This window comes from Mesocricetus auratus, unplaced genomic scaffold, assembly GCF_017639785.1.
Source record: "Mesocricetus auratus isolate SY011 unplaced genomic scaffold, BCM_Maur_2.0 contig_13374_pilon_obj, whole genome shotgun sequence".
Classification (NCBI taxonomy): Eukaryota; Metazoa; Chordata; class Mammalia; order Rodentia; family Cricetidae; genus Mesocricetus; species Mesocricetus auratus.
In genome coordinates this window covers 4,149-15,471 of record NW_024431279.1, presented here as the reverse complement: position 1 = coordinate 15,471, position 11,323 = coordinate 4,149, and the positions used below count along the sequence as shown (strand labels likewise).

Here is an 11,323-nt window from a genome sequence, read left to right as displayed (position 1 = left end):
GGCACTGAAAGGCTGCAAGACTGAGCAGGGCAGAAACTTCCATCTACAATTCTCACACTGAGACATCAGGATGTCTACATAGCCTTAGGAAGGCATCAAAAGTGCTTATGCTTGTGTGGATTATGTCAGTCCTTGCTCACTAGGTTAGGAACAGAGAATCTTAAACATTTGCTTTATTGAACATTAAAGATAACGTGCATGTAAACGGAAGATTTACAAAAAACAATAATGTGGTGAAATTGATAGATCTTTCTCACTAGACATTCTTAGATTCTGATTCTCCCTTTCAACATTTTATTGCTATGTGCAGTATAGGAAAAGCATCTTCACAAAACTGTACAGGGTTGATATGTTTAAGATATATTTTTATGTGTATATTTGGTTGTGTATGTGTGTGTGTGTGATGGTTGGAAGTACAGTTGTCTGTGGAGGCCAGAAGAAACTCTTGGCAAATCTGGAGTAGGAGGGACAGAAGGTTGTGAGCTTACAGACTTCAAAGACTCCAACTGTGGTTGTCTACACAGTTTAGGCATCTCTCCAGCCATGGGGGGTGTTTTTATTAATATCTTCAAATTTTTGTAGCCTTTTACTTCTTTTTCTTTCTTTGTTTTTTTTTTTTCTTGAGGTAGTCCAGGAAGTCACAGACATCTACATGCCTCTGTCCCCTGAGTATTGAGAGAAATCCTTAGGTCACCAAACTGGGCACACTGAAGATTTTTATCTTGAATACTTCACTAGGTTCATTCAGGTGTTACTCACAATCTGGAACTTAAAATACCATCATGTCCTTCAAAGTAGCTGCATCCATGTCCTTAGAAGAATCAAGTTCTCTGAGTTCATATTATCGTATTAAGTTTTATTTTAGAATTTAGAATATTATTGAACAAGCTGGTCAGTGTGCATAAATTTAAATGAATCTTCCCCCTCAATGATGGGTAGAGAATCAGTGTAGAATTTTCCAAATTCACTCTGATGTCTGGGATGAGCCTGACTGGTCTCTAAGAATTCCCAATGGGGGTGAAGTTGACCAGAAGTGCCATGAAAAGATTAAGTACTGGGGGAGCTCACAGATTCCAGGCTGACAGCTGGGGAACTGCATGAAACCTAACCAGGACTCCTGATGTGGGTGTCAGTTGGGGGACTCAGGCAACCTATGGGGCCACTGGCAGCGGAACCGGGATTTATCCCTAGTGCATTAACTGGCTTTTCTGGAACCCATTTCCTATGGAGGGACACAGTCTCAGTCTAGATACAGGGAGAAGGGCCTTGGTCCTGATCCAAATGATGTGACAGTCTTTGATGATCCCTCATGGGAAGCCTCACCCTCTCTGAGAAGTGAATGGGAATGGGATGGGCAGATAGTAGGGGGAGAGACAGGGGTTCTGGGATTGGCATGTAAAATAAGATTGTTTTAATTTAAATAAAAAATTAACAACAAAGATTAACACCTGGGAGAGGAATCTGAAGAACCCTATTTCCACACTACACCTCCAGCTCTGAGAGCAGTGTCTGGGGACAAATTACTCACCCTGATACCTGTAATTGTCCTGTTGACAACATCCTTCTGCATCCTGGCCCAGGTGCTGATCTGGCTGACAGAATCAAGGAAGCAAATGAAAGCAAAGACCTATGTCTCTCACTGAAGTGTGCAGCTCTGATCCCTGATCTGGGTTCCCATGGCCTCACTGTTATCTCATGGCTCCTTCCTAGCCAGCACAGCCCACCTGCAATAAGCCTTAACTTCCTGGTGATCTCATCTCACAGGAGTTTGGGGGAGGCAAGGAAATTAGGATGGGAGCTGGCTCCTGGGTCAGTGGCCATACAGTTCACATCACCAAGAACACAGAGGAGAAGAGACAGGAGCTGAGGAGGATAATGTGTTACTGGCAGAAATGTGATGATTCCCAGCTCAGACATCAGTACAATATCTCCACAGGAAACCAGGCAGTTGCCTCCACACACCCCCAAAACCAGGCATCTACCACAATACTCTGGACTCCTCTAGGGGATCCTCGAAACACATGATATTAAACAAATTGGGAGTGCATTGGTCACCAATTCCTATCTCTGAGACTTAGGACCCAGAAGTCATTCCTAATTCCATTGTATTGGATCCTGTACTGAGGTGGTCTGCCATTGTCACATCTATCATTAATTAGTTCTGATGTTAACTTGATGCAAATCGGACACACACACACTGCAGGAACCTGGCAAAAGCCTTCAAGACAGAAACCAAATGCTTTCCCTTCCTGGTGCTCTCCCGCCCTCTACTGGCAAAGCTTCAGGTTCAGCTGGCAAAGCGTATACTTATTGGACTCAAGCCCGTTTTTGCATCAGTAGCAGCAAAATCATTTCTCACCCAATAGGAACAATACCTGAAGCTTCTAGCAAGCCGAAGCCAGGAGACCACACACCTATTAATGTGAGGGTATTAGTACACTGAGATACTTATCAAGTACATGGTTTTTGCTTTGTAATCAGTATATTAAGGAGACATTCACACATTTCAAAGATGGTTTGAATTCTGACATCCAGACTTAAGGACTATTCATCTCAATTGACGATTATATTAATGTTACATTGGGATGACTTTTGGAGTGTAAATGAAATGGTTTAAAATAACCTTACAATGCCGGGCGTTGGTGGCACACGCCTTTAATCCCAGCACTCGAGAGGCAGAGGCAGGTGGATCTCTGTGAGTTCGAGGCCAGCCTGGTCTACAAGAGCTAGTTCCAGGACAGCCTCCAAAGCCACAGAGAAACCCTGTCTCGAAAAACAAAACAAAACAAAATAACCTTACAACACGCATAAGGAACACCTTAACAGGCATACCAGTTTTCCACGTGCAGGTGTTTTCACTGTGGGAGATACTAAAGGGCTTTTCATGCTGAGATGGACTACAAGACTCCATCTCTCTCTGGACATGGGGCAGGTGTTGAGCATTGCATAAACACTGCTAAATTCTGACATCACTTGTTAACATTTATGAGTTCTAGGACTGAAGAGATGGCTCAGAGCTTAAAATGATAGGAACAGTCCAGACAGAAAGCCCCGCACCTCAATTCACTGAGTTTCCTTGATGATATTGATACATGATAGAATATAGAGACAGGATGCTGAGTTACCCAGATCAGTAGGTAAAACCTGGAATCATCCCCATGCATAGGACCATGGCACCTCATATCTCCAGGGTCATTCCACTCTACCACATCTGCGCATCACTCGACTGCATTCCCTTCATCCGCACAGACTGATGTAGCCAGGTTTGTCATCAGGAAGTTTTTCCTCAAATAATGACACACAGACTATGACTAATCATGAAAGCTTGGCCTGAACTCAGGGTTGTCCCCAACTAGTTCTTATAACTTACGTTAACCTGTTTGTGTTAATCTACCTTCTGCTGCATGGCTCATTATCTCTCCTCTCTAAGGTACCTCCTACTCCCTGGTGTCTGGCTGCCTAATCCCACCTCTCTTCTTCCCAGAGTTCCTCTCTCTCCCCAGAAGTCCCCCTATTCTCCCCTGCCTAGCTATTAGCCATCCAGCTCTGTTGCAAGAGAAGTAGCACTCCAAAGAAAGACGCCATGTGACAGAGTTCAAGCCGAGGGGTTTTTAATTAGGAAAACGGATCATAAAAAGGGAAAAGGTAGGGGGGGGCGGTTTCCAGAGACAGAAACGCAAGGAGAGAGGAGAAAAGAAAGAGCTAGAGAGATAAGGAGAGAGAAAAGGGAACATGGAGAGGGAGAGAAAGAGAGAGAAGGATGGGAGATGGGCAGGGCCCTTTTAAAAGGGAACATAGTGAATATGCACAGCCTGCAGCTGAGTGTGTATCCTGTCAGAACTCCAAAGACAGGCCAGTAAGATGCCTGAGTACTCAGAAACCCTTCATAAACCAATCAGATGACACCTTAAGCAGAGACACATGTTCACGGTATACAGAAAGATCATCCACAACACACTGAATGGCTAGTCAGATAACGGCACAGAAAGAAAGACCCTATGTGAATGACGCTTCCTACAGAATTGTTAATCTCTAACCTCTGATGAGAATTTTACCAGTTTGAGATTACTTGAATTACTCTCAATAACCTTAATGACTTCTTAATGCACATAAAGTTTTGGTGAAATTTATGCTAATATTAACAAATTTGATAGTATTGATGTAATGAGTGAACACAGAGAGACTAAAGAACTTGGTCAACAATAATCTCCTTTTTAAAAGCACAATGTAATAATACAAGAGTCACTCAATGAACAAAGCTCTCCTATTAAAAAGGACCAATTCAGCACACTATGAAGCATTCAATAGGGTTTAACATTACATTGAAATGAATGTAGGTATCTCCCGTGTACATCTAATAATGTGTCAAAGGTAAAAGCCTCCAGATACACTGGTTGGGGGGGTCCATGCTTTTAATCTCAGCACTGGCCAGGGAAAAAGGTCCTCAAGATTCTTCTTCCAAAAGTTCATCTTTCCATGACCCAACTCAAACACTCTCTATCACTGCCAGTGGTAACTTGTATAGAAACAATCAACCTCCTCAGAATCAAGATTTATTGATGTTTATTGTAAAGTGAACACAGACTAGCAGAGAGTCCCCCAGACTCTCCTCCTGCTGCTGCTGAGTGCACTGGACCAGGCCATTGTAGGCTAATTCCCACTATCTTCAGTGGGAGTACCTCCAGGCATACTACCCCTGTATTGTAAGAGATCCTGGCCAAGTCCCCTCTCTCAGGCACTTCCCACAATGCTGGTTCCCTTAGTGGGACCCTCCAGGGGGTCCTCCATAACCACAGGTCCTTTCTACCAAGCCAGATTTAGACTCAGACTCCTGCAGCTAGCTGGATTCTACAGTCTCCTTGGGTTACAATTTCTGCAGTAAATAGCAGAGGTGGTGACCAAGGGTAACCGGAAGGTTGGGACTTCTGGGGAGGGTTCAGTCACTAGTGGCTCTCTGGATAGAGTTATGGACCACTTTCTTCACTTCTTCTGTGTAGTCATTTCCATGTCTCAGGTCTCTGTGTCGGCCTCTGTCAATGCTCTGGCTCCTACTGCTCTATCCATGGCATGTATGGGATTCAGGTATAGGGTCTCTGGTCTGTTGGTGAATCTCAGGAACTGTGTGTGGTCCACATAGCCAACAAAAATGCCCAGGGTCTACATGAGATTTGGCCAGGTCAGAAGGGTTCAGAAATAATACAAGGAGTGCGTGTCTAGGGGCAGCCGTAGGTGAAATGCTAGACCTCCTCCTTGGAGCCCATGTAGGCGTGGGGCAGGGCGGGTGTGGGTGAGGGGAGAGGAGAAAGTTGCAGGGCTGCAGAATGGAAATGGAAGCAGAGGGTTATGGCTTGGCTGGCAGGATGCAAGCCATCACTAATGCTGCCCCCTGCAGGGATGGATTCCTGTTGCTCTTCCAAGTTGGAGCCTTTGTCTCTAGACTTTGCCCTCTGGAGACTAAGTCACAGCAACATCAGGAAGAGAGCGTGGGTCTCAAGTGTCTTCATCCTGCTTCATGGGTAAGAGCACAGACTCTGCTCTTGACATTGAGGAGGCTAATTGGCTCCTCTAAGAAGTCCCAATTGTAGAGACCTATTGAGATCTGTAACGATAAAGGTGAACTCCTGGAAGAGGAGTCTCTAGGGACCTGCCTCTCCAGCTCAGGTATAGCCCTGGTGACCGAGATCCTAGATGCAGTGTCTGAGGATGAACTGTTAACTCCCATAACTTGGTCACAAAGCCTTCTAAATACAGACTAGAGGCCAATGAGTCAGTAATAATCAAATACTGGGTTGTCAGGATGCCTACACAACCTTAGATAATAATCTGCCCTCAAAGGATCTCCGGAATGTGGGTGTTCTATCAGCGCATGTTCACCACACTAGGAAATGTGAGATATGCAACATTTGCATCACTGATCCTATTAATAATAAAGCGCATGTACTCATGAAAACAGAATGCTTACCATAATAACAACTGTTCTCCAAAAGACAATGATTTGGTCAAAGTGGGAGATGTTTCCATGTCTGCTCATCGTTGTCAACATCCTTCTAGAAAATCCCTTGGATTCTGATTCTCCTTTTGAATTCTTTACTTTTATGTTCATGGTGGGAAATGTAACTTCACATAAATGTACAGGAAGGCTATTTTTAGGATTTATTTTTATTTTTTGTTCATGTGTATGTTTACATATATGTGTGTGCGGCTATTGGTGTACAGCTCTCTGTGAAGGCCAAAATGGGGTGTTAGAAACCCAGGAGCTAAGTGGTTGCGGAATGGGGGTGTATTACAGGCAGGAGGGAAGGAACGGGAAGAGGAGAGGGAGGGGAAACTGTGGTCAGTGTGTAAAATAAGTGGAAACAAATGTTGATTAAATAAGAATAATTAAAAAGAGCGACCCAGGAGTGAGATGCACAGGATTTGTGAGTTCCCAAACCTCTGGGACTGCAGTGTGGTCCTCGTCACAGTTTAGTCATCTCTCTGCCATTGGGAGTGATAATATCCCTATTGACAGCTTTTGATCATTTCACTCTTTTCTTTTCCAGGCTGGCCAGGAACTCACAGAACTTCCACTGCCTCCTAAGTACTGAGATTAAAGCCACAAGCCACCACACTGGGCTCGTTGGAGAATTCTTCCTTTGATACTTCACTAGATTAGCATAAGTGATTCCTACCTCAGGACCTTGAAACATCATTGAATCTTCCACAGTTTGCTGCATCCAGGACCAAAGGAAAGTCCCGTGCATTGAGTATATTTTGTGTTAAAGAAATGTTACTTTTAAAATGTAGCCTACTGTTGACCAAGTTTAGAACGCTTCCAGTGTTCATGCATTTAAGTAAATATTATCAAATCTCATCTGTTAATATTACCACAAACTGCACCACAGAGGTGTGTAAGCCCTCAGACGTGGTCAATGATATGGTGAGGGATTGCCGTTCTCTCATCCTGGTAAAATTCTCCCAAGAAAGTATAGAGCTTCACATTGCTGTAGGGGAATGCAGGGAGTGTTGGAGAAGATATAATCGATTCAATTTTCTATAATTGTGAAAATGTGAAGATTTCTTAAGCAAGTTGGAATAAAGTACAAGGTAGGAGGAACAAAGAATTTTATCCATGGTATGTGTGTGTGTGTGTGTAGTGTGTGTGTGTGTGTGTATGTGTGTGTGGTGTAGTGTGTGTGTGTATGTGTGTGTGTGTGTGTATGTGTGTGTGTGTGTGAATGCAGAGTCTCGACTTCGTCCACACACCATTCATTTAGGGATTATGTGCTTGGTATGCCATACTCTCTATGTAGATAAGAGGAGTTAGGAGTGGCAGACATACATATCTAGTTGGTTAATATGAGCTGGAGACCCGAGATGCTGTGCACTTGGATGCAGCAGATTATGAAGGATTGATTCAGTGATGTATCATCTAGAATGTAGGTACCACATGTGTGAACCTAGTGAAATATCAAAGATAAATATCCCCAATGAGCCCAGGAAAATGGCCCACGCCTTCAGCTCAGCACTGGAGAGGAGGAGACTGTGGATGTCTGTGAGTAGTATTTCTGCCTCAAAAGACAGGAAAATGATCTGAAGTCCTTCATACAAGTATCCCCGCTGTGCCTACAGAGATGGCTAATATGTAAAGTGGACCAGAGCTGGAGTTCCAGCAGTCTGGGAGCTCACAACTCCTATGCATCCTCCTCCAGGGTTTCTAACACCCTCTTCTAACCTCCAGAGAAAACTGCAGTCCCCAAACGCACATACACACACAAACATTCACATAGCACAAGCTGAAATTTTTCTTAAAAATAAACGTCCTACATATTTCTGTATTTTGCACTTTGAAAATAAAACAGAGATGGTAACAAAGGGAAATCAGAATCCGAGAGAGTTTCAGTGGTGAAGATGAGGCTAAGGACAGACTGGAATGTAAATGTCTTCTCACTATATGATTATACTTTGGAAAATAGTCATTACTTTTTGTAAGCATTCTGCTTCTATGCACTTGTTATTAATATGTTCGGTTGAGAATTGTCTCTAAAATTCCCAGTTTCTAACATGATGAACTTAGATTGATACAATGTACATGATCATGAGTGCCTTGGAGAGCAAATAAATTTCTAACCTATGTAGACATTAAGACATGGACATGTTGGAGGAATGCTGACTCAAAAGCCTGAGCTGGATGCAGAAGGATGTTGTAATCAGGGTCAGCTGAACAAATATCAGATAATGCAACTTGTCCTCCAGCACGGCTCCCAGGATGCCAGGACACAGAGATGGATCTGAGTAGAAGACGCAGGGCCCTAGAGATTCCTCCTCCAGGTTTTCATCTCTCCATGGCCCAATCCAAAAGGTCTGTTTCACTTCCCTTGGGAATTCTTAGAGAGGCCAATCAGACTCCTCCACATCAAGATTGTACTGTGAGCAGACAAAGCAGAGACTCAGTCTGCACTCATCCTACAGGATGAAGACCCTTGCACCCCAGGTTCTCTTGCTGATGCTCCTTGCCAAGATGGCCCTGACCAACCATCTAGAGGGTGAGTGTTGATGTTGGGAGGGAAAGGACATAACCCAGAGCAGCAAAAGGACTCCTACCCTAGGGTAGCATCACATGGAACCTTGTCTCCTCTCTATCCCACTAGACCAGCCTGTTCCCTTCTATATAATACTTTCTGGCCTCTAACTCCTGCTGAAGCCCCCCAGCTAGAGCCCCCTTGCACCAGCATGAGATCTTAGTAGGAAGGTAAGAATCTAAAGGCACCCTTCACCTAGGTCCACACACGATGCTGTTTTTCCAAGCCCTCCTAACATGGGACGGCTTCGTGGAGTACCAGTACACCTATCTTGGCTATGTGGATGACACCCTGTTCATGGGATACAACAGCAGAGCAGACAAGCCAATGATGAAACCCCGTGCTCCGTGGATACATGAGGAGAAGCAAGAGTTTTGGGAATATGAGACACAGAGAGCTTTGAACCTCACAAAGTAATTAACGGAAGAGCTGGACGCAGTGCTGCACATCACAACCAGAACAAAACTCGTGAGTGAATTCCCATCAGAAATCCCAACCTTGAAGTTCTCCATGGGGTTGCTCCTGGTCACCATGTCTGATGTTCACCCTCAGAAAATGTGGCCCATGGAGAATGGGCTCCATAGAGCCATAGGACACTGCCTGGATTTCTGCGTAGCTGAAGTCCAAATCTAGCAAATTAGAAAAGTCAAATTGGCTGGGCCCACCAAATAGAGGGTCCTATCAAGGGTCTTGACCTGTGGGCATGACTGAGAATGGGGGTTTGGCTAGGATATCACACAGTCCAGATGATGCATGGATGTTCGGTGCTGCTTGGAGAGTACTTTAGTCCCAGATACTACTAATTAAACTATGATGGCTGTGACTACATTGCCCTGAACGAGGACCTGAGCACCTGGACAGCGTTTGGCAAGGCAGCAAAAATCATCAGGTACCAATGGAAAATACAGGACTTTGCAGAATCACTGAGGACATACCTAGAGGAAACCTGCGTGGAGATTCTCCAGAAACATCTGGAGAAAGGGAAGGAGATTTTGCTGAGAACAGGTAAGAAAGGGAACTAACTGGTCTGTCTGCTCTGGCACTGGAGCTCCTGTCCCCTGAGGAGTCCTCAAGAGGGAGCAGCTGGGACAAGGACTCTGCCTTGCAACAGAGTTGCAAGAGTACTCCTGGGTTTCCTGATTCGAAGTGAGAGCAGGCTCTCCTAGGGATCACACCCTCTTCACCGACCAGTTCCCTGTACACACACCACAACTGTGGTGGTCTCACTCCAGGATTGCTGAGTCTCTCTGTCCTCATCCAGTCAGAACCAGACTATATCCTGGAGGGAGACCTAAAGGCTCCTCCTGCTCTGTGTTGATTACCGCAGATTCTCAAGATTTCCCAGAAATGTATTGTCCTATTCAAGTCCTGCACCTAGGCTGATATGTGGAGTCTTCATCTCTCCCACCCATCGCAAACATTATCATACGAGATTTTCTGGAAGCACAAGTAGAATGCAAAAATGCCTAAATTTTTCTGTTGTTTCTCTCAGACCCTCCCCAAACACATGTGACCCAAAAGGCGAGCACTGATGGGAAAATCACCCTGAGGTGCTGGGCCCTGGACTTCTACCCTGCTGACATCACCCTGATCTGGCAGAGGGATGGGGACAATCAGACACAGGACGTGGAGGTGATGGACACCAGGCCTTCAGGGAATGGGACCTTCCAGAAGTGGGCAGCTGTAGTGATGCCTCCTGGGGAGGAGCAGAGATACACATGCCAAGTGAATCATGAGGGGCTGCCTGAGCCCCTCTCCCTGAGATGGGGTAAGGACTGGGTGTGATCACAGAGCCTCTCACAGTGAGAGTGGGAGTCCTTGGGGAACTGGAGCAGGATGATGACTGACAGCTGAAGGTCAGAGGCATCACTGTTCCTTCCACTCTTCCTACAGAACCTCCTCAGCTCCCTGTCCCCATCATGGCAATTATTATTGGCCTGGGTCTTGGAGCTGTGCTTATAGGAGCTGTGGTGACTTTTCTCATATAGAAGAGGAGGACTAAAAGTAAGAAAGGGTCAGGGTCTGAGTTCTTGTCTCTGTGGGAACACCAAGCCCCGCTGAGAATGTGCCCTGCCACGTGAGAGCAAAGTTGCATCCAAAAGTGGCCTATTCTGTCTTGTGCAAATGAGCTGAAATTAACCCCATAATGAAAAATAAAGGAAATAATAATTCATCACTACAGTGATAGAGGCTGTGGAAAACTGGTTCTCAGCTCTCAGATTTAATAAGGGAAATCTCTACTTATGACAGACATCCAAGCATCCAGTCATTCCTCTTCATGTACAGACTTCAATCATGTTTCCTTCTCTAGCTTTGGATCTGCAGTCAATTTTCTGCAGTTTTCCCTGGGATAAGAATCAGGGGATTCCTAAGCCCTGTAGATCCTGCTGCAAAAGGGTTTATTCCCAGTGGTTAAAAAGGCATCTAGGTTCAGCCTTGCCAGTAATTACCAGGGGATTCATCCCTATGACACCTGTGGCAGTACATGCAGGAGCCCATAGAGATTATCAGGCAGCCCATACCTCCTCATTTAGTTCCATCTTCAGAGGATTGGATCTGCTGTTCTTTCAGTTTCCACTGGGAGGTAAATTCTCAGGGTGTCCAGCCTTCTCTAACAGCTTTAATAAACGACCCCTTTAAGAACCTGGTGTGGGACAGGAATGGTAGGTCAGAGTATAGAACCCTGGGGGCCGGATACTTGAGATTGGGACAGTTTGAGCCCCCCCCCGCCAGACAGTCCTAGGCCCTTTTCTAGTTTCTGT

The 11,323-nt window shown here is 45.1% G+C and overlaps 1 pseudogene; it reads left to right on the top strand.

Annotated features, from left to right (window-relative positions):
- The first annotated feature begins 9,307 nt into the window (after nt 1-9,307).
- LOC101827901 lies at nt 9,308-10,549 on the top strand (annotated as a pseudogene).
- Nucleotides 10,550-11,323: the final 774 nt, after the last annotated feature.